Source organism: Bombus affinis, unplaced genomic scaffold, assembly GCF_024516045.1.
Source record: "Bombus affinis isolate iyBomAffi1 unplaced genomic scaffold, iyBomAffi1.2 ctg00000070.1, whole genome shotgun sequence".
Lineage (NCBI taxonomy): Eukaryota > Metazoa > Arthropoda > Insecta > Hymenoptera > Apidae > Bombus > Bombus affinis.
The window spans coordinates 956,316-977,987 of NW_026108823.1; the positions used below are offsets into that span (position 1 = coordinate 956,316).

Genomic DNA, 21,672 nt, shown 5'->3' on the forward strand with positions numbered 1-21,672 from the left:
ATTGTTTTCTTACTTCACATCCTTTATAGCTGGCTGAGTGGTTTCCGTTACAGTTATAGCATTTAACTTCTTCTATTTTTCCAGAATATGGGCAGTGTATAGTTAAGTGGTTTTTTGCGCACTTGACGCAAGTTGGGCTTCTATTGCAATAATTTTTAGTGTGTCCGTATTGTTGACACCGCATGCATTGAGGTATATCTTTTTTGTGTCGTGGTGGTTCCACTGTTACTATTGTGTTTAGTATTTGTTTGATATCATATATTTCCTTGTTGTTGTTTCTGGGTTCCAGTTCTATTAAGAATAGTGGTAATGGTTGCTTTGTGTCGAATCTTGTTATATTGTTTATTGTTCTTGTTTGATGACCAATTTTTGCTAACTCATCGCTTAGTTTATATATGTTCGTTTTAGGATGCAATCCTCTTATGACAATTTTATAGCTCCTTTCAGTTTTTAGCTGATACGTGTGGTAAATAGCATTTTTTTTCTTTTAATGCTTTTATAACTTTCCTAAATGTTTCTGGGGTGTTTGTTTGAATTTTTACTTGTTCCAGTTTTGTTTGCTTTATTGTGTAGTTGTTTTTCTCGTCTAGATTATTTAGTAGATCGATGAGCGGGTCTATTATTTGGGCCTCAACAAAAATTGGTGGTGGTTTTGTAATATGATTTGTTTGGATTGTGATTTTATTTATGGTGTCAGCGTCTGTTTCTTCTGTTAGTGAGCTGAAGGAGTTGCTTAATGGTAATTCTTGCAGCCATCGCTGCTTTTCTGTAGCTGGGTTTTCTATGGCACTTATGTCTGGAGTTGTTTTGCGTTTTCTGCTAGCCTTCGCTAGCTTCCAGCTTTCGTCCTGTTGAGGTTATTCGGTATATAAAGAGAGAAAAACGCGTGGATAAAGTGTAAGATACAAAGTATATATTTGACTTAATGATGAAATACAGGAATACAATTTGAGCTGGTCCAGATCCGCACGCTAGCAGTGTTACTTTATGACTGAAAACCCCGAAGCCAACGTCGCCTGTCTAGAGTTTATGGTCTGCCTCCCTGCTATTCTTTTGTCTATGTGCTGTCGATGGCTTCAGCGCTTGAGAAAGTTAAAAAGACCAGATGTGGAGTTTTCCTAGAAGTGGTGACTACTTCAACACCCTCCCTAAAACTCTACATCCCAACAAACAATTATATCTGTATATTTTCTAACTCTCGTCGTAAATATCTGAACCTTGATTTTGTCAATGTCTTCACAAATACATTTGCCAGCTGCCTTTCTCTTTTCCATTCAAATTAATTTATTACTAAAAAAACTACGAGAAGACTAAACAGATCATGTAGAGTTTTTTTTTATATATATATATATTAGAAGTGTTAGTCACTTCGACACCCTCCCTAAAAACTCTACATCTCTATAAACAATTACCTCTTAACATCCTTTTTATTTTTCAAACCTAACTTTTGTCTTAAATATTCAAATCTTGGTTTTGGCAACGCTTTTGTACATATATCTGCCAGTTGCTCTTCGCTTGTTACATATGTTACATCAATTTCGCCTCTATTGTATAAATCTCGCAAGAAGTGGTATCTTACATCAATATGCTTACTTCTTTGGTGGAATTCAGGATTCTTAATTAATTTTACGGCACTAGTATTGTCTACACATAGCATATACTTAAATATCTCTATTTTGCATTCGAGAAATATTTTCTTTAGCCACATAATTTCTTTCTTTTCGGATCTCATCGCTTCGTTAAAATCCACTGGTAATTTTTTCGCTACGTACGTTACTGGGTTACCAGAAAAATCGGTTCGCTTGATCTTATCTCTATCTCTCAATTGTCTCACATTCTCGCTAGTTATAAAAGGTTGTTTTTCAGTTTCACTCTCTGCACTTTCATACGTACATACTCTATCGCTCTGTGCACGCACATCTTCGAGCTCGACAATTTTCGGTAAACTTAAATTAACGAATTTTTCAGTTTCTAATTCGGGCTTAAATATTACGTCACGGCTTAATATTACATTTCTTACGGTCGGCACGTACACTCGATACCCTCTTCCGTCATCTAGATAGCCTACCAAATATCCTTTGTTAGCCTTTCTGTCCAATTTCCTTCTCTTTTCCGCAGGTATGTGTGCAAAGCATTCAGTACCGAAAACTCTAAACTTTTCTACATCTGGCGATTTCCCGTACCACAGTTCATATGGTGTTTTCTTGTCTTGTCTTGTCGGCCGGTCTTATTTATGACATGCACTGCGGTGTTCATGGCTTCGGCCCATAAAAACAGCGGTAGATTAGATTTCGAATATAACATCGACCTTCCTGCTTCTACTATTGTTCTATTTTCTCTTTCTGCGACGCCATTTTGTTCAGGAGTGTATGGGACGTTAATCGTATGCTTAATTCCCTGACTTCTTAAAAATTCTTTAACTTCTTTATTTTTGAATTCTTTCCCTCCATCACTATGAATTTCTTTGATCTTATCATTGAATTGATTTTCGACTTCTATGCAAAAAGTTTTTAACTTTTCGACTACTTCTGACTTATGTCGTAAGAAGTAAATCTTTGTGAATTTGGAAAAATCATCTTTAAACGCAAGAAAATACAATTTTTTGCCTAATGACTCCACTTCCATGGGTCCACATACATCCGTATAAATAATTTCGCGAGGTTTAGTCGCACGCTTGGTTTTCTGGTGAAAACTCGATCTATGGTGTTTCCCGTACACGCAACCTTCACAGAAAAAGTTACTATCCTCTACAACTTTTATATTCGAATTCTTTAAAAATTCCTTAACGTGTCTGATGTTTTGATGACATAGCCGTTCGTGCCATAACTGCAGTGTGTCCGCGTTTGACTCCGCTCTATTGCTAAGATTACAAACTGACGGTATGATAACTCGCATGTCGACCTTATATAAATTTCCAATAACAGAACCCCTTGCTATTATTTTCTGATTTTGTAAAAACATGCAGTTTTTCCCTTCCCTTAGAATACAGAGATCTATACCTCTTCTTGCAACAGATCTAATGGAAAATAGATTTCTTTTCATACCTGGTACATACAAGACATCGTTCATTGTACATGCTACCCATTTGCCGTCCACGAAAGTCTCTACCTTGATTTTTCCTTTGCCGTACGCATCCATGAACGTACCATCGCCGATTTCTATCTTTACCGTGTTATCGAATTTTTCGAAGACGCTGAACCATTCTTGTCGTCCTGTCATGTGATTCGTAGCTCCTGAGTCGATTATCCAAGCATCATGGTTTGCCACTTGTATCGTTGAGGTGCTTCCTAATAGACCAATTCCGCTGTGATCTCGATTTTCAATTCTGGGTTCCTGGTTGTCTCTGCTGTTGTTTCATTTCTTATTTTTGAAGCAATTTTTGCTGGTGTGGCCTTTCCTTTTGCATGTAAAGCATCTAAAGCAATCCTTACTTAGATGACCAACTTTTCCACAGTTGAAACAGCTTGGACCTTGTTTCTCGTATTCACGTTTGCTTGACTGCTTCTGCTGTTCCCTTTTATAATTGCTATCTTTTGTTACCAGCGCCACCGATGTTTCCTGATCGTCTTTCTTCCATCTGATTTCTTCCGTCATCAGCCTGGTACTAAGCCTGTCTAAGGTCTTCTTTTCTTCTTCCACTGAATCCCACGCACTGTGAAAATGGTCAAATTTGTTCGGTAACACCGATAAAATGCGTGTTATCAGCATTTTCTCGCCAATTTCACTCCCAAGAGTTTCACCTTCGCCGCTATCAATTCCAACTTTGATAAGTTGTAAGATACATTTTCAGATTCTTCCCATTTAAAATTGAAGAACTGCTTCTGGACCATACTTAGATTCTCATCCGACTTCATGTCATATACTGTATTCAACTTTTTTCACATTTCATGTGCTGTTGTGCAACATAAAAGAAGATCCAACGGTTTCCTTCTTACTGAGGTCACAATTAATTTTCTCGCTAGCCGATCTGCCTTCAAAAATCTTTTACGGGCGATTTCTTTCTCCGCACTGTTACCTGGATGACACAGATTTCCTTCACACACGTTGATCAGGTCGTCATCTCCCTCCAAAAGTGTACGCATGACAAAACGCCACTGGAGCCAGTTTTCTTCGCCACGTAACATCTCGATCTTCGCACTTGCTGATTCCATTTTAGCTCTATCACTTACTTTACTAAGCACAATACTTTGACAATTTATTCACTTCGCGTTGCTATCTTACACTTTACAGCCCTGGGCCTATAACCTGCTGAGGTTATTCAGTATATAAAGAGAGAAAAACGCGTGGATGAAGTGTAAGATACAAAATATAAATTGACTTGATAATGGAATACAGGAATACAATTTGAGCTGGTCCAGATCCGCACGCTAGCAGTGTTACTTTATAACACAGTTCCGCCTGGGCAGGCGACCTAAACGGACGTGTGAAACAGTGCTCCAGTGAAAGTGCGGCAAGAGGGAAGAGAAAGGGACAAAGCAAACGCCCATCTACAAAACGTGGAATCATGCAGATTCCACCAATAAAAATAGTTAATTCAGGTGAAACATATTTCATAAATAGAGCTACAGACACTACATATGTAGAGAAAAAAGACGATATTATGGAAGCAACACAATCCGACGGGGAGCAAGACATACCAATACACCAGGAAGAAAGCTGGACGGTGGCAACCTCCAGCAAAAAACGGAAGGTAACCCCGCTCGCAAGCGCGAGGAAAATTGATACATTTGAAAAAAAAACAGTGGCTACAAGATATCAAGCTGCATAATCCATTCAGCGCACTGCCAGAAGAGGCAGCAACGGACCCAACGGAAAGTCCGACAAACCGCATTCCCAAACCACCACCGATATACATAGATGCGAAAATAATCGACCCCCTCATCGAACTCCTAAACAACACTGCAGGGAAAGACAACTATGTCATCAAACAGATAAAAATAGACCAGGTGAAAGTGCAAACCAACACCCCAGAAATATTCAGAAAAATTACAAGATCACTAAAGGGAAAAAACGCAGCATATCACACTTTCCAACTCAAAACTGACAGAAGCTACAAAGCAGTAATCAGGGGACTACACCGAAAAACAAATACCGGAAAAATAAGTGAAGAACTGGCAAAAATCGGACACCAGGTAAGGACAATTAATAACATCAACAAATACGATACCAAACAACCATTACCGCCATTCCTAGTTGAACTAGAACCTAGAAACAACAACAAAGAAGTATACGATATAGAAAAATTACTAAACACAATAGAAAAAGTGGAGCCACCTAGACGTAAAAAAGAAATCCCACAATGCATAAGGTGCCAACAATACGGACACACTAAAAACTATTGCAATAGAACCCCGGCATGCGTTAAATGCGCAAAAAATCATCTTACGATACACTGCCCATCAACGGAAAAAATAGAGGAGGTTAAATGCTACAACTGCAACGGAAAACACCCAGCCAGTTATAAAGGTTGCGAAGCTAGGAAACAATTACAACGCAAACTGTTCCCGCCCCTACGAAGCAGGACAATCACCAACACACAAGCCCAACAGGACAGCACAAAACCCGAAATAATACCAAATACAGAGCAAGCAACAAACACCAAACCCATCAGCACCAACACCATTGGTGGTCTAAGCTACGCTCAAGTAACCAGCCAACCGACACATACAGACAACCAATACCACGGCAATAATAACAATGACACTGAAGAAATCAAAGAACTGCTCAAACAATCCATAAAGAACACCGAAATGCTAACCAGAATGATAAGCGAACAAAACGCAGTACTCAGACAGCAAACCCAACAAATCACAGTCATGCTACAACTAATTACATACGTGCTAAGCAAAAAATAAAAACGGATACTCTAAAAATAGCAGCCTGGATCTCAAACGGCCTACAACAACGGGCCCTCGAAATTAAAACATTCATATACAATAACAACATAGACATACTACTTGTCTCAGAAACACACTTCACTACAAAAAGCTACTTGAAAATACCATACTACACCATATATGATACCCAACACCCCTCAGGAAAAGCTCACGGAGGGACAGCAGTGATAGTCAGAAACGATATCAAACATTATCTACACAACCAAGTTAACAAAGGATATTTACAAGCAACCACCGTTACAGTTCAAACTAGTAGCAACTACTTCCAGTTGTCAGCAGTATATGTGCCTCCGCGACACAAAATAACATCACAAATGTGGGAAGAATACTTCCAGGACCTAGGGGACAAGTACATCGCAGCGGGAGACTACAACTCAAAGCACATGCTATGAGGGTCAAGAAACCTTACACCTCGAGGCAGAACACTGGAAAAATACATTAGAAATAATAACCTCAATGTTACGCCACGAGGCTTACCACGGGCTGTATTTTCTAACCGTCGCTCGCGGCCCTATAATGTCGCAGTCGGATCGTCTTATCTGACCCCAGGATCATATACAATGTATCGACGAGCGCATAGCTATCGCCAAGCAGCGAGTTCTCGAAACGTCGAATTTTGTCCGTTACGTTTTCCACGCAAGAATAGACATACGTGATCATAGGCGCGAACGGTGGCGTGACCTAAGTATAGTGGGGGTCGTCTTAAAGATGAGACAAAGAAATCATCTAAAGTCGATCAGTTCCTTGTGACGCGTCGAACGTTACACATTGAATCGAATCTAACACATAACGTCTGTCTCAAGCTGTTGCTTGTGCGATAGGTCTCGTTATAAGCAAACCGCTAAACAAACCTTGACTGTTATCTTTTTCGTTTATAATTGTTGATCTTTGACTGAACTTGTTGTTTCGTTATTTTTATTAAACTTTTATCAACCAACCCAGTATAGTTGTTCGTATACAATCAAACCTAACCACCTCTATTCTCGTAATAGAAATAGGGGATCAATCAGTTCGTGGCATCGATTGTTTAATCGTAACGAGAATTTACGACTCTCGTTGACGCGTTATCTAGCGATCGCGTCTCTCTGCGAACGGTTGAAACACACTATGTTTCATGAATTTATTTGCTAACGGTATTGAAACAAATAACAAGCAGAGGACGAACTATCCGTGAACTGTTTTGCCAACGAGTACGCTTCCAATATTTTCTGTTTGAGAAAGCACACTTGTTGCTGTTGCAACTCCAAATATTTTTACAGCCGACGCTTTTGCCATGAATCATCGGCTAACATATAAAATAGAGAAAAGCCACAGTTGATTGTAATGGAAATTTAGAAAACCTCAAACTCGATATAGAAGGGAAAAATAAAGGAAAGGAAGGGAGAGATAATTGGAAGCTTGGGGCCAGGTTTAATTCACTGAAACCGGGCTGCTTGTGTCATCATGAAACAGAATTGCCAGTACGTCATTTCTGTGCTCCCGTCCTCGTAAAAACGGTTTCACACGTTAAGAAAAAACGAATAGGCGGTGAAGAAAGAAAAAAGCAGACAGAGAGCGCTTTTAAAAAGCTGACGAAGCGTGTGTCACGTAAAATAAAAGGAAATTTAAAAGAAAGAAGAAAACTTTATTTTTCCTTCGTTTATACACTTATAAGACACTTCTGAGCTCTAGCCGTGACCGTACGAGACTGAGTCTCTTACAATCTTTTTACTTTCGGTGACATCTGTTCCCTCATTATCCCCACTACCCTGTAGGCGTACGTGACCGTTGCTACGCTTCTAGAACATTTGGTGGAAGGACCGTTAGTCCATAAATGAATCCTCAGGTACTCCGGCAATATACATTGTCGCCAAGGTCGCCATGTGTTTCCCTCATCGGTCCATCGGGTTCGAAGTATGCCAACCGGGACACCATCCTGCCCGCGGTGTGTGTGTGTGTGTCCTGGTCTCTGATGAGATTTACGTTACACGTGCGTTGCCACAACGAGACACACGGTGCTATTTGTCGTTTTAAATTGCGCCGCAACTTGTTTTTGAGATCTTTGCTAGAGACATGTGAAAACACGTTGGAAGTATATTTCTTGTTTTTGTGGAATTTAGCTGGAAAATGAAAAATAACGTAAAACATGTACTTACGACTTACAGGGTAATTGAATGTATACACTGTAATAACCAGCGATTTAAGGCTTTAAAAGATCGAAAGAAAAGAAAAGAAGAAAGATAATATGTTGTGGCAGTCTAACTCGATCTAAGGAAATAGAGAGGGAGGGGGGGTGGGGGCAAAGCTTGTTAATCTGGAAAGAATACAAGCATCAATTTCAAGCACTTACAGGGAATCAAGCGGGCTTGTTAAGGTCGTAAGGTGGACAATTATCCCGTGTTAGGTTCAATCAGCTTAGTCCTACACAAAATTGATCCAATCATGCGAAAACAAATGTATTCTGATTTTTGTCGCAGATATTTCTGGTCTACGCACTCCAGTGCCCGCACAACTGATATTGAAACGCCTGATTTTCCCATATTCTACAGCGACAACATTACCTGATTTTTTACAACCATGAAGGACTCGAAAATACTTGCAATCTTCATCTGTTTGCAAATTATTTTCGTCACTTTCGTCCCGTCAGGGGCTGGTAAGTTGATACTGATTAATTATACCATCGAAATTCTATATAATGGCTACAAAAAATATTTGCATCATCACCCTCATTTCCTAACGAAGCGCGTTTTTTTACCAAGTTTTATATTTCATTTCATAGTATCAAATCTCTGTAGTTACACGAAAGTATTAAATGATAGGAAACTTGATATACACGAATTTAATTAATTAATAAGTTACCGTTAATTAATAAGTACACCGTTAACGCTTGCATGCTGGTCGTTAAAACACATGCTGCGCGAATAGGGTACACAGCGATTCATTTAACTCGCCTTGAATTAGTTTTAGAAAGACAAACATGGACAGGGATAATTTTTGTCACGAGCCGTTTAATTTATTCGTTCATTAGAACGAATTAATTTACACCTGCTGAGATCGCGATTGATGTGACAAATTCGAAATCTTGTTACATATAAATATTTTTAAACAACCACGTCGTAAGCTTTGTATATTTTTGAATCGCAACGAAACTGTTCAGAGAAATGCTGAAATTATTAATTAGAAAAGGAGATTTCTATGCATCGTTGTAAAACTGCCAGGGAAAATATTCGTGAAACAGTTACGTTGTTACAAGTTCTACAAGAAGAAATATTGAAAATCACGTTCCACTTATTCAGTTGCACGTGTAAAAGGTATCTTGCGTTCGCGCAAAAAATCTCTGAAGGATACATGCTTTATAATAATTGGAGTGTCGAAGTTGTTACGCGGATCGGCGTACACGTACCTTTTAATGAAACTAGGTTACCCATTCGTTATTCGTTCCTAATTTTCAGCTTCACGATTTTTACGCAATAAAATTTTGTACACCTGTTCGGTTTATAAATGATTCAATTCAAATTTAACAGAATTAAACTTGAAATAATCATTTGTACTTCATTAAAAGGTTCTTTCAGCATCTCGTTTTAATATTTTTATTGGTAATATTTTGTTGATCGTTATATTTAAATGGAGTTTTTCAAAGGAGAGACATTTTAAGGTAGGAAATGGACATACATTTATAATAAGAATTCAGAAGAAAGAATATTTCATACAGAAATAAATATTCCGTATGTATAAATAACTACGCTATGAATTTTATATGTATCGGATATTCCTTCTGGTTAATGTATCTGATGTTTTTTCACGCGAGATAGCGTATATTTGCATCTATATGTCTCTTCGTTTCTCAGTAGTAAAACTTAGCATTCCTGCGGCTGATAAGTAGTTACGCACTGACAACGAGAAACATAAAATGAGTAAGAAGCATGAGACATTCTATAAGAAAAATAAAGTTGTTTTTATCTTTCATTGCATATTCGTCAGAATATTGTTAATAAATATTTAAGTTAAGATTTCAGTTGCAATAAATACATAGGATACATAGGATACATTTATTTATATATGTATCTATGAACGCATTTGACATAAAATTTTGATAACGACTAAAATTATATATTCTGATATTAAATTAATTTAATGAGAATAAAAAACTAATTTTTTTAAACAAGATTTTGTATAAAGTTATATTTATTAGGAAAAGTTCGTTCATCCCTTTATAATATGATAGGATTAGACTCATTGCTGTGCAAATCATTTCATGGAATAGTATATGTGTGCGTGTATGTTCTAAGTTTTTATTATAAAAATGCTAAATGTACTAGGAGACGTTTTTAAAAATTCATAGATTTTTCTTCATCAAACATATCAATCGTTATATTGAAAAGTTAATTATCTTTTATTTGTTTCGAGCTGCACATTGATTGAGACATTCCTGTTGGTTATAATTGCGAATTTAACGCAACGAAGTTGTTTGAATCCCTTGCAAGCATGTAAATATATCGTCGAATTAATTGGTCAATTACTTGAGGTTGGAATTGAAAGAAAGGGAAAGGTGGAGGAGAAGTCTTGCGTTTGAATGCGGGACACTTTTAAAGCCCACAGTTCGCTGAAATTGCCAGAGAATTCAATTAAATGGCAAATTAAACCATTGAACTGAATCTGTTTCCAATCGCGAGCTTAGAAATTCTATCCTTTGAATTTTTATATCAGTCAACTTTCTTTTTGTACGTACGGTAACGAATATAATTCATGAATTAATGAAGTATGTAATTGGATGAAAGTTCTTCTTCCTGGATTCAGTTTTGACTAAGAAAAATTATATAATAACGAAATTACCAACTTAAAATTGATAGAGTGTGATAGTTTATTTTTTTTTTTTTTTTTTTTTTTTTGCGTGAGGAGGGGAAAATGCTGTTACGCATACCCAGTGATCCGCATCACTGGGTTATGTGGGACTCGGGCGGATGTTGTTGCCATACCCACTAAAAACCCCTCCTCCTTTTTCCTTTGCTTCGAGGACAGACAACCCCGGTAAAACCTGTCGGCAGTCATCAGGGTTGTCCTTTCATGCCCCGTTGTATCTTCTTCTTCAGGCAGTTATTCTGTATATTCTGTATTGCTCTCGTCATCTTCTCAGCTAGTTCAGAATACTGGGCTGATCTCCTTCTGTGGTTCTTTGTTGTCTTGTATCTCTGCCTTCACTGCTCCGCGTAGTTGTTGTTGCTCTTGTTCTCCTCCTTGCTTCCTTCAAGGCCTTCGCTGTCACCCTCCTGTGAGGCATGACGGTCTTGCGAAATTACCTGAATTTATCTCAGCTCTCGTTCTTTGCGGTCACCGTGGCGATCAGATTGTCCACGTCTATGTTCTCGCCAAGAGCGTTCTCCAGCTCAATCCTTCTGTACGTTCACTTCGGGCACGTGAAGAGGGCGTGCTCTGCATCGTCGTTAGGGTCTTCACAGTCGAGACAGTTGCTGTCGCTACTCTTGCCAATCCTCTTCCTATAGACCCCAAAACTCCTGTAGAGGTGGCCGTGTGTTCGTTATATATTTATTGGACGTGCGTGATATTTGTAGTAGTTGGGCCTGGTCCGCTGTAATTGTCACTGGGGGCTGTAGATGTCGCTGCCGTCGTCCGACACTAGTTAGTGCCGAGTGGTGGTATTTGGCTTGTCGAGTGCCGCCACAGTACCCCTTACCAGTGATAGCGTTAGAATCTTAGTGTAATAAACCGTCCAAATGTCCAATTGTTGTCCAATTCGTGCGGATGTTGCTCGAAGTCTTCAATGTGGCGGTGGATACCTGTCAGTACGGTGCGGGCATTCCGCGTACGGTCGTAGGCCTCTGTTCCATTTTTTAGTATGACGTGCTAGCGGTAATGCCCATGAACTTTTGCGACGGCCACATCACTCCTGGCTTGGTCGGTCATCGTTTCGTACCCAGTCACCTGCATGCGTGAGTCGGCGGTGAGGGGTCGAGTTTTTGTTGAAGGAAGGGCCGTTCCGTGTTCGTCGTAGCGGTAGGGTCCAGCTTGCCACAGGTCTAGATTCGCAATGATGGAAGTTCTCAGTAATGCTATCACGGTCAGACCTCAGTTTTGCTGTCGATCACGTCGGGGTCACCAATGTAGAGGTGGCCGTGTGTGCGTGATATATTTATTGGACGTGCGTGATAGTTGTAGTAGTTGGGCCTGGTCCGCTGTAATTGTCACTGGGAGCTGTAGATGTCGCTGCCGTCGTCCGACACTAGTTAGTGTCGAGTGCCGCCACACTCCCATGCCCGGTTAACAGCTGCATGGTGTGATGATCGATGTCCATCTTCTTTTTGGTAAATAGCAGCGCACTCGGTATTAATTTCCTTGCGCCTCCAGTTCCTCCTTCAGCTCGTTGCCGTCATCCGCGCCGATCCTGGTCTTATGGATCTTGTTCCACTCGTAAGTCTCTCCGAGCATCTTTATCTTTATGTAGATCGGGAGATTCCCGGTCAACACGCAAAGTGCCGCGCGGGAGACGGTACAGTATGCCGTCGTTGTTATGCACAGGGCCGTTCGTTGTGCCCGTTTCTGCTTCTTCCTGTTCTTATCGGTATTCGCTAAGCTAATTCTTCTTTCTGAACCCATACTGCCTCCGATGGAACGGGTCCGTTCCGATGCATCTCTCGATGATCTTCTTAAAGCATTTTTCCCAGATCTTGCTCATGGCTGGGAGTATGCTTATCGGCCGATACGCGTTAGGGAGACTGGGATCCTTTCCCGGCTACCTTAGCAGTATTACTCTGGCCGTCTTCCAGCAGTCTGTTTCCAGCTTGCTTCCAGCTCCTGCTTCCAGCAGTCCAGGAGTCTTCCATCGACTCCTGCAGCCATCTTGGTGTTCATTCTTCCGGCGCCATCGTCGACATCGCCTTCGCCGATGACGACGCTGAAGCTGATGTCTTCTTCTTCTTCGGTCTCTGCCTCTTCGCGGCCCTCATAATGGGAGGATCCGTGTCCCATGGTGAATAGCCTCTATAGGACTGCTTTCACCATGTCGATCGGCATGTCGTTGGTTGGTTTCTTGCTTTTGCATCTCTTCATGACTGTGCGATAGAGTTTGCCTTCTTGCTTTTCTGTATGGATGGAAACGCGTTCGAAAAGTAGAACGGAGTAATTAGCGATGCACGACCCCAGGCTGGTGAATATTTTTCCATCGGGAGAAGTCAGGTCGAGCGATACAAGATTTATATGCTCGTTCTGCCAGTTATTTTAAGGTCTGTGACGCGATAGAAAATGAACATAAATGAATAATAAATGTATTACAGCCATAAAGATTGCTTGATGTACGCCACCGTTTTTCCCCTATTTCTCCGATACAATTTTCCTTTTTTTTTTTCTTTGCCAAACACTTTACTAATCGGTACGTATTCGAATTATCCTCAATTATTCTCGGTTGTTTCCGTTTCCTTTGGATTTACATAAGTACTCGTTTGATGTACGTGCAGAGTGAGATAATAACTATTAACAGCTATAAAATAAGAAGCGAAAATACGTTGAAACTCGACATCTAGATTCGCGAGACTTTGCAGAGCTTCGAAACTCTCGTGTTTCAAACCTAATAAAAAGTTGTAGAGGGAGAATTACATTGCGAGATCTGTTAAGGAAAATCGTATCGTTGTAATAGGATTATTTCAGCGAGGGAAATTCCGTGTTGCGTGTAACGCGTTGCAAAGCCATGAGCTTTCTTTCGGGTTAATATACATAATCGCCTTATCGAACTTTCCATCTAAACCGTTGCGCTCACACGTGAATTTTGCATTTCAATCTTCTTACTTGCAGTCCAATCCAGTTTAGTGTGACTAAGCTAAATGTTTCAGCCCTTCCAGGTAGAGTATGTATTATAGAGAGACGTACAACTCTATGAAGGGGAGATCAATAAATTGGGTTTTCTTTAAATCACTGACAATTATTTCATCGACACGATTTCACCGACAGCGAATCCACCGGCAATGTCTATCAAAGTTTATTTACCGATACACCGAGTGAAATCACCCACAATCATTTCACCAATATTCTCCTTTGTCGATAATTATCATGCTTGCCACTACATGTTATCGTTGATTATATGTCTTTATTTACACATTCGTTTACGCGCATAACGAGATAAACGAAGAAACGAAAATGATATGTTGTCATGATGTATTGTTAAATTACTAATTAACACGAGTTATATATCTACCTACATGAGAGCTTCTAAATATCAATTATATTTCATGAAAGCACACAAGCTATTTTGCTATACACAAATAGAATTATAAGGAAATGTTACGTTCTAATGCTTTAACGAAATCTATTCCTCTGTACATTTGACATTTCTGTATTATTACTTGTGTACTTTCTGCTCTTGTTTACGTCATCGGAAGTAAAAATACGTTAAGCGAATCAGCTAATCTATTTGAGCGATTCAATGGCTCGGTCTTCTCTTATGCGACTACCAAGCAGAAGATAAGTTCTTGGTTATATAACATTTTATAACATCCTAATTAACTTTTTTTTCTTTTTCTTTTTCTTTCTCTTTTTCTTTTTTTTTTCCCTTTTTCTATTTCTTTTTTTTCCTTTCTTTTTTTCTTTTCTTTCCCTTTTTCTTTTTCTTTTTCTTCCTTTCTTTTTTTCTTTTTTTTCCCTTTTTCTTTTTTTTTCCTTTCTCTTTTTCTTTTTTTTTTCCTTTTTCTTTTTTTTTACGTGGAGGACACCAAGCCACTTTTGGGGGGGGGGAAGTGGCGTGGTAGTGAACATCCAAATTAACTGGGGCACTAATTAGCTGAAGCTTCTAGTCAAACCAGGTATCGGTCTTTGTACGCAAAGGCATTCATTACAATCGTTTATAGTTTGAAGAAACACCGTTACAAATTCGTGATATAAGAGAAAGCGATTCAAAACTCGGATTCATTTGTTGGAACGACGCCGTGGGCAAAAGTACATAATGGAAAACTTTCTTCCAAGACCAATTGATAGCGCTGACGTAATTAAAATGTGACGATATTGCCAGCGACGTTTCTCCAAATAGACGACTAACTTATTTACGAATTGCCGCAACACGATTGCCGCTGGTAATACGGTTAGTAATCACTTTATTGAATTTTCGCTTGACGTGACATCGTCGAGTTCCTAGAGAGATTCTTCTCCCTTGTAAAACTATGTTTCTGCAACGACTGTATTTGTTGAATTACCGTTCGTGAACAAGTCCTTCTCTTTATTACGTGTAATAGATTCTTCTTTTTAAGTTTTAAATTACATTGGTAATTTTCTATAATTTATTACTCGAATATGGTAATTTGTTCTTAAAAAGTTTGCTTTTTCTACAATTATTTTACTACAAAACCCATCAAAAACATGATGTATGTATATATACCCTCAAATATTATCGGTTTATTCTCAAGCTATAGTTCAATTTCGGAAATTGCCAATTAAAATCATAAAAAAAAAAACACAGAAAGTTCGTTAAAATATGCGATTTTCCAATCAAGATATAGAATTTATTCGAGTAATATAGATTACAGTAGCGATGGTGACGGCAACGATGAATGGACTGATTCTTCGTGCGAAAATAAATTGGAAGCGCAGAACGATGCATTGTTTCAGGGAATATCGATTTTCAAGCATGGTTTTAAAGTACGTGTGCGCGTGTCTAGGTTTGTTAATTAATGCCGCTCCCAGGTTTTCAATATATAAATGTGACACCTACATATCTTTAAGCTTAAAACAATTGGACTAACAATTTCATTAAATTTAAATCAATATTTATCTTTTTAAACGCAACAATATTTTTAATGACAACTTCACATGTAAATCAAGTGCATACATATTCGATCGTTCTTGAAAACCTGATTCTCTGCGAAGAGAAAAAATCCTTGAATAAAGATTTGATCTACGTTTTATATGCTACGTTTTACATCCACCTCTTTTCAGATATACCCCTCTATTTAAAATCATAGATCGTCACACACTATAGGTATTTCCCTGAAAAGTTAATGTCGTTTTGTATAAAAGCCAATTCAAAGGGGAAGGAAATTCTGCGAAAAATTCTTTCAGATTTCCCTATGTTTGAGCTCGAATCAAAGCAATCTTGTATAATAGGATAGGATGATAGGATGATTCTGTATTATTCCTTGTGTACTTTCTGTTCCTGTTATTTACAATAGGATGATTATGCGTTTAACTTCTCATAGAATCTCTCTGATTCCGTATGATATCATCAGTGTTTTTGAAATATGTTATTGATGTCGTAACGTCAACCGTTTCCAGTGCAAATTCAATTTTGAATCGCAATTTCCATGTTTGCGTGGCAAAAGCGTAAAATCGATAACGCACGCAAACATGTCTTCTTTGCTAATGGCGTACTATAAATATAAATATTTGAATAAATATTGCGAATTTCATATTGCTAAAAGATTTATACTATTTGCTCGTAAATAATCGTCGGATCTATATTTAAGTTGAAACTGCTGCATTAGATCTCTTTTCTTACTTAAAATTATTTGGATTGGTAATTTGGATGTAACATGTAATTTATTCTTCCTTTATAAATAGTGTACAGAAGATACCAATTCAAAGAAATGGAAGGAAAGTCTAAAAGCAAAGAAAATCTACAGGAAGATAAAACGTTCGAGCCTTGCCAGGCTATATAGGATGTTAAGTAATTTCATTTTGACAATGGTCCAACATCATACTATGCATAAATTTAATATTAATATAAGCAGGTTTCATGCCATGTATTACATCTAACGTATAAGCACAAGCCCTGGTTTTAAATGCCTTATAGTAACACCGAAAAGATTATTCAGTTGGATGTCTGACTCAACATCAATATTTTACTTAGAAGATAATACGTCGAGAGCATGTTGGTGGATGGAATGGGAGATGAATGAAGGCTTACTTCTGTAAAATACGTAAAATGGTAGTCGGAATGAATTTTGGCGCTTGGGGACAGAAAAAGAGCTGACTGATACTGTCATACACCTGAATTTATAAAATTTTGAAAATCGATGTAACCTTTGAACTTTATCGTATTCTGTTTCATAGCACAAATTATTCTTCCCGAAATGTACGTTTAGTGTTATAATATATTTGACCAACGGTTCTCAAATACTAGTTTTGCAAAAGCAATGGTGGAATTGGAGCAATTCTTTCTTCTTTCATTCTTTGAATGACCTGGATTTTCGAGTAGTCTAGTGACGCATGATCCGTACAATTAATCGATTTCTTTTTATTACACAAGTGCAAGAGATTCCGCGTTGGACGCCGATGTTGCGAGTTCGAATACCTGGATGAGGTTGGCACTGAGTATTGGTCCGGATCTGATGTGGTTATCGTCGATGGTTCACCTAAACTTGAAAAACATAGTGTATTGTGGACGCTGAGCTTAGTGATGGCAATTGTAATATTTTAATTTCTTTTATTCTATATTTTCGACTTCTTTTTTCGAGTAGAATCATCAATTTTCCGCTTGTACTATCAATTACCAACCAGCCTGTATGACAAAATTCTATTTTAAACACCAAACTCGCCACGAGTGGCTATTTTGTTTACGAAATTAAACGAATTTAATAAATGAAATGGCAAGGAAGGAACTACAAGTGACCGTCAAACTATTTTTATGCTTGAAAAGTAATTCGCAAAGTAATATAAAATAATAATACTGATTTGTGTCAGAATTTTTAAGAATTTTTTCTTAATCTCTTGTTTTTTCCCTTCAAATTTATTATTTATTATTTATTCGGTGCTTTTTCCCTTCAAATTTATTATTTATTATTTATTCGGTGTCACGAAAACCGATTAAATATTAAATATCTTAAATATAGATTGAAATGAAAGCTTGTCAGTTCTCGTTCAGTTGTCACTTCAAAGTTGTTAGTTCCAAGGTTCTCGTACATCATAAAGCAAGGGATCAAATCTTTAACTTATTACAAATTAAATCTTTTATTGTAATTGCGAAACTTATGAAAGTACCAAGGGAAACAAGTAGGGAACATGAACTGCTCAACGAACCAAAGAACGGCTCAGTGACAAAATTAATAAAGTAAGGATCACAAATATTACAACATTACACTCTTACATCACATAATAGTTCTCTGTACAAAAGATATATAGCGAATCGACTTTTCACAACGATAAGAATCAACAGAACCAATTAAGACCAGGCGAAACTCTCATAAGACAACAATATCAGAGGGATCAAATCAGCGATTTTAATCTATGTTACAAATTATAGTTATCAAGAAAAATTGCTCTTTTCACGAAAATTATGCTGATGACACACTCACAATGCATTTTATATTTGGTAGTCGGATGTGCTCGTGGTCATCAGGAGTATAAAGTCGACGTTTTTAGAAAATGACAGCGCTGTCGGGTTTTAAAAGCTTTTATTTTTTTATTCATCATTACGAAGATTGTGATGGAAGAACGTAATGGGGTAAAATCTGACGATTCCTTAATGAAGAATGCTTAAAGATATTCTATAGAAAACGGTGATCGTTTCGTTGGGTAGTTCATTCGAATTTTGATCAGGATTATTGAGATAGAAGGGTCGAGAGCTTGGTGGAATATCAACTTTGACGCTTCAACGCTTCATCTCTTTTCAAGCTCACCAGTCACGAACCATGGTTCACTGAATATATCTTTTTGGAAAATCCTTTTTGGATTTTCGTACGAGAAACATGGTATGTTTGACAAGGGATTTTCTTTTGAGGCAATTTAGAGTGACAAAAAGGTCTTTCTGTTAGGTAGCTTGTCGATAAAAATGTTTTATTAATAACGTAAATGGAACGAGTAGTTACGAATTTAAATAGAATATGACCAAATGGAATATATATCTTCTCTTCGACTTTCATAAGCTGAAAGCCCCGTATCTAAATTTTATCTTAATTATTTGAAGCAAAAAGTATGTTTTCTGAAACTTTCGTTTCTCGTGATGAGTACATTATGATGCAATAAAAAATTTTGTCTGAAAATTATACTCAAGATCAATTTCATGATCCGTTTTCTCTATCAGATCTCCATCTTCCACAGCTATAACAAATAATTTTTTGACACTCTATACATTTAACATCGATTATAATTCTGATAATTGAAACACCGAACATCAATGTGTTTATTCACTACGCCAACACAGATAACAATTAACATTGATATATAATATATATTTGACGATATATATCTGAAAGAATAGAAATTTCATTTAATCGACTATATGACCATACTCGGTTAAGTACCAACAACGACTATCTATCAACCTTATCTTACTTCCTCAAAGATATAGAAAGACTTTAAAAATTTCAGCCATGTGATTTGGTCCTTTAAAATTTAGAAGTAATATAACGATAAAATACCATCAAAACCTTTAAATTTCCAATATTCAAGAGAAACTTGAAATCTCGTTTATTTAGTAAGCAACAAAATCTTATTTACCTTCAGAGAACCTATACAATTTTTGCACAGCTCAATATCTCTCCTTTAAACAAAACATCAAAGTATGTTGTTCCTAACTTCAAAGGGCTCAACTCAATTTTTTGATCAATTTCTCTCGTCCTATACGCTCGTTTCAAAGCTTATAATACCATCTACACCTTTGCCTTGTGTTCCATCCATGGTTCCTATGCATGCAATTTTATTATTATTGTTCCAAAGGATCTTCGCATTTCTGTTTCGCTCGTGATAGGTATTCACATCTGTTTTACCGTGCTGTTTCATCTTCTGGGAACGATATGGTCGGAAATGATATGATGTTGAATACGCACTGGTCGATAAACGAGAATTAATTCAAGATAGATTCAAACGGAGTTAATTAAGTGATCCCAATTCCACAGCCTTGGGGGCTGAACGCGTTTTCCTTCCGAACGGTTCGTTCGTGTCGAGTGATGCAAATTTCAGCAAGTGTTTCACCTACGTGTTTACTATTAAATTTATTTCTTATCTATCTATATCTTATCTTATGAGAGTTTCGCCTGGTCTTAATTGGTTCTGTTGATTCTTATCGTTGTGAAAAGTCGATTCGCTATATATCTTTTGTATAGAGAACTATTATGTGATGTAAGAGTGTAATGTTGTAATATTTGCGATCCTTACTGTATTAATTTTGTCAGTGAGCCGTTCTTTGGTTCGTTGAGCAGTTCATGTTCCCTACTTGTTTCCCTTGGTACTTTCATAATTTTCGTAATTACAATAACAGATTTAATTTGTAATAAGTTAAAGATTTGATCCCTTGCTTTATGATGTACCAGAACCTTTGAACTAACAACTCTGAAGTGACAACTGAACGAGAACTGACAAGCTTTCATTTCAATCTATATTTAAGATATTTAATATTTAATCGGTTTTCGTGACACCGAATAAATAATAAATAATAAATTTGAAGGGAAAAAGACAAGAGATTAAGAAAAAATTCTGAAAGAGACTCAAATCAGTAGTATTATTTTATATTACTTTGCGAATTACTTTTCAAGCAGAAAAATAGTTTGACGGTCACTTGTAGTTCCTTCCTTGCCATTTCATTTATTAAATTCGTTTAATTTCGTAAACAAAATAGCCACTCGTGGCGAGTTTGGAGTTTAAAATAGAATTTTGTCATACAGGCTGGTTGGTAATTGATAGTACAGGCGGAAAATTGATGATTCTACTCGAAAAAAGAAGTCGAAAATATAGAATAAAAGAAATTAAAATATTACAATTGCCATCACTAAGCTCAGCGTCCACAATACACTATGTTTTTCAAGTTTAGGTGAACCATCGACGATAACCACATCAGATCCGGACCAATACTCAGTGCCAACCTCATCCAGGCATTCGAACTCGCAACATCGGCGTCCAACGCGGAATCTCTTGCACTTGTGTAATAAAAAGAAATCGATTAATTGTACGGATCAAGCGTCACTAGACTACTCGAAAATCCAGGTCATTCAAAGAATAAAAGAAGAAAGAATTGCTCCAATTCCACCATTGCTTTAGCAAAACTAGTATTTGAGAACCATTGGTCAAATATATTATAACACTAAACGTACATTTCGGGAACAATAATTTGTGCTATGAAACAGAATACGATAAAGTTCAAAGGTTACATCGATTTTCAAAATTTTATAAATTCAGGTGTATGACAGTATCAGTCAGCTCTTTTTCTGTCCCCAAGCGCCAAAATTCATTCCGACTACCATTTTACGTATTTTACAGAAGTAAGCCTTCATTCATCTCCCATTCCATCCACCAACATGCTCTCGACCTATTATCTTCTAAGTAAAATATTGATGTTGAGTCAGACATCCAACTGAATAATCTTTTCGGTGTTACTATAAGGCATTTAAAACCAGGGCTTGTGCTTATACGTTAGATGTAATACTTGGCATGAAACCTGCTTATATTAATATTAAATTTATGCATAGTAGGATGTTGGACCATTGTCAAAATGAAATTACTTAGCATCTTATATAGCCTGGCAAGGCTCGAACGTTTTATCTTCCTGTAGATTTTCTTTGCTTTTAGACTTTCCTTCCATTTCTTTGAATTGGTATCTTCTGTACACTATTTATAAAGGAAGAATAAATTACATGTTACATCCAAGTTACCAATCCAAATAATTTTAAGTAAGAAAAGAGATCTAATGCAACAGTTTCAACTTAAGTATAGATCCGACGATTATTTACGAACGAACAGTATAAATCTTTTAGCAATATGAAATTCGCAATATTTATTCAAATATTTATATTTATAGTACGCCATTAGCAAAGAAGACATGTTTTCGTGCGTTAAATTTAAAGGTTTTGATGGTATTTTATCATTATAT

At 37.3% G+C, this 21,672-nt stretch overlaps 3 protein-coding genes and 1 long non-coding RNA gene across 12 annotated transcripts in view; 1 reads left to right on the forward strand and 3 right to left on the reverse strand.

Annotated features, from left to right (window-relative positions):
* Nucleotides 1-21,672, reverse strand: part of LOC126927031 (G-patch domain and KOW motifs-containing protein-like) — a 730,127-nt gene that overhangs the window by 660,375 nt on the left and 48,080 nt on the right. The gene's annotated exons all lie outside the window — the stretch shown is intronic.
* The window catches only part of LOC126927033 (G-patch domain and KOW motifs-containing protein-like), a 205,763-nt gene that overhangs the window by 176,132 nt on the left and 7,959 nt on the right, over nt 1-21,672 (reverse strand). The gene's annotated exons all lie outside the window — the stretch shown is intronic.
* Nucleotides 1-21,672, forward strand: part of LOC126927053 (integral membrane protein DGCR2/IDD-like) — a 386,199-nt gene that overhangs the window by 35,774 nt on the left and 328,753 nt on the right. The window lies entirely within an intron of this gene.
* LOC126927100 (uncharacterized) lies at nt 7,501-9,350 on the reverse strand. The gene is made up of 2 exons (XR_007715159.1): nt 8,227-9,350; nt 7,501-7,996 (listed from the first exon to the last, which is right to left on the reverse strand). It is a non-coding gene; the product is annotated as an uncharacterized LOC126927100 (long non-coding RNA).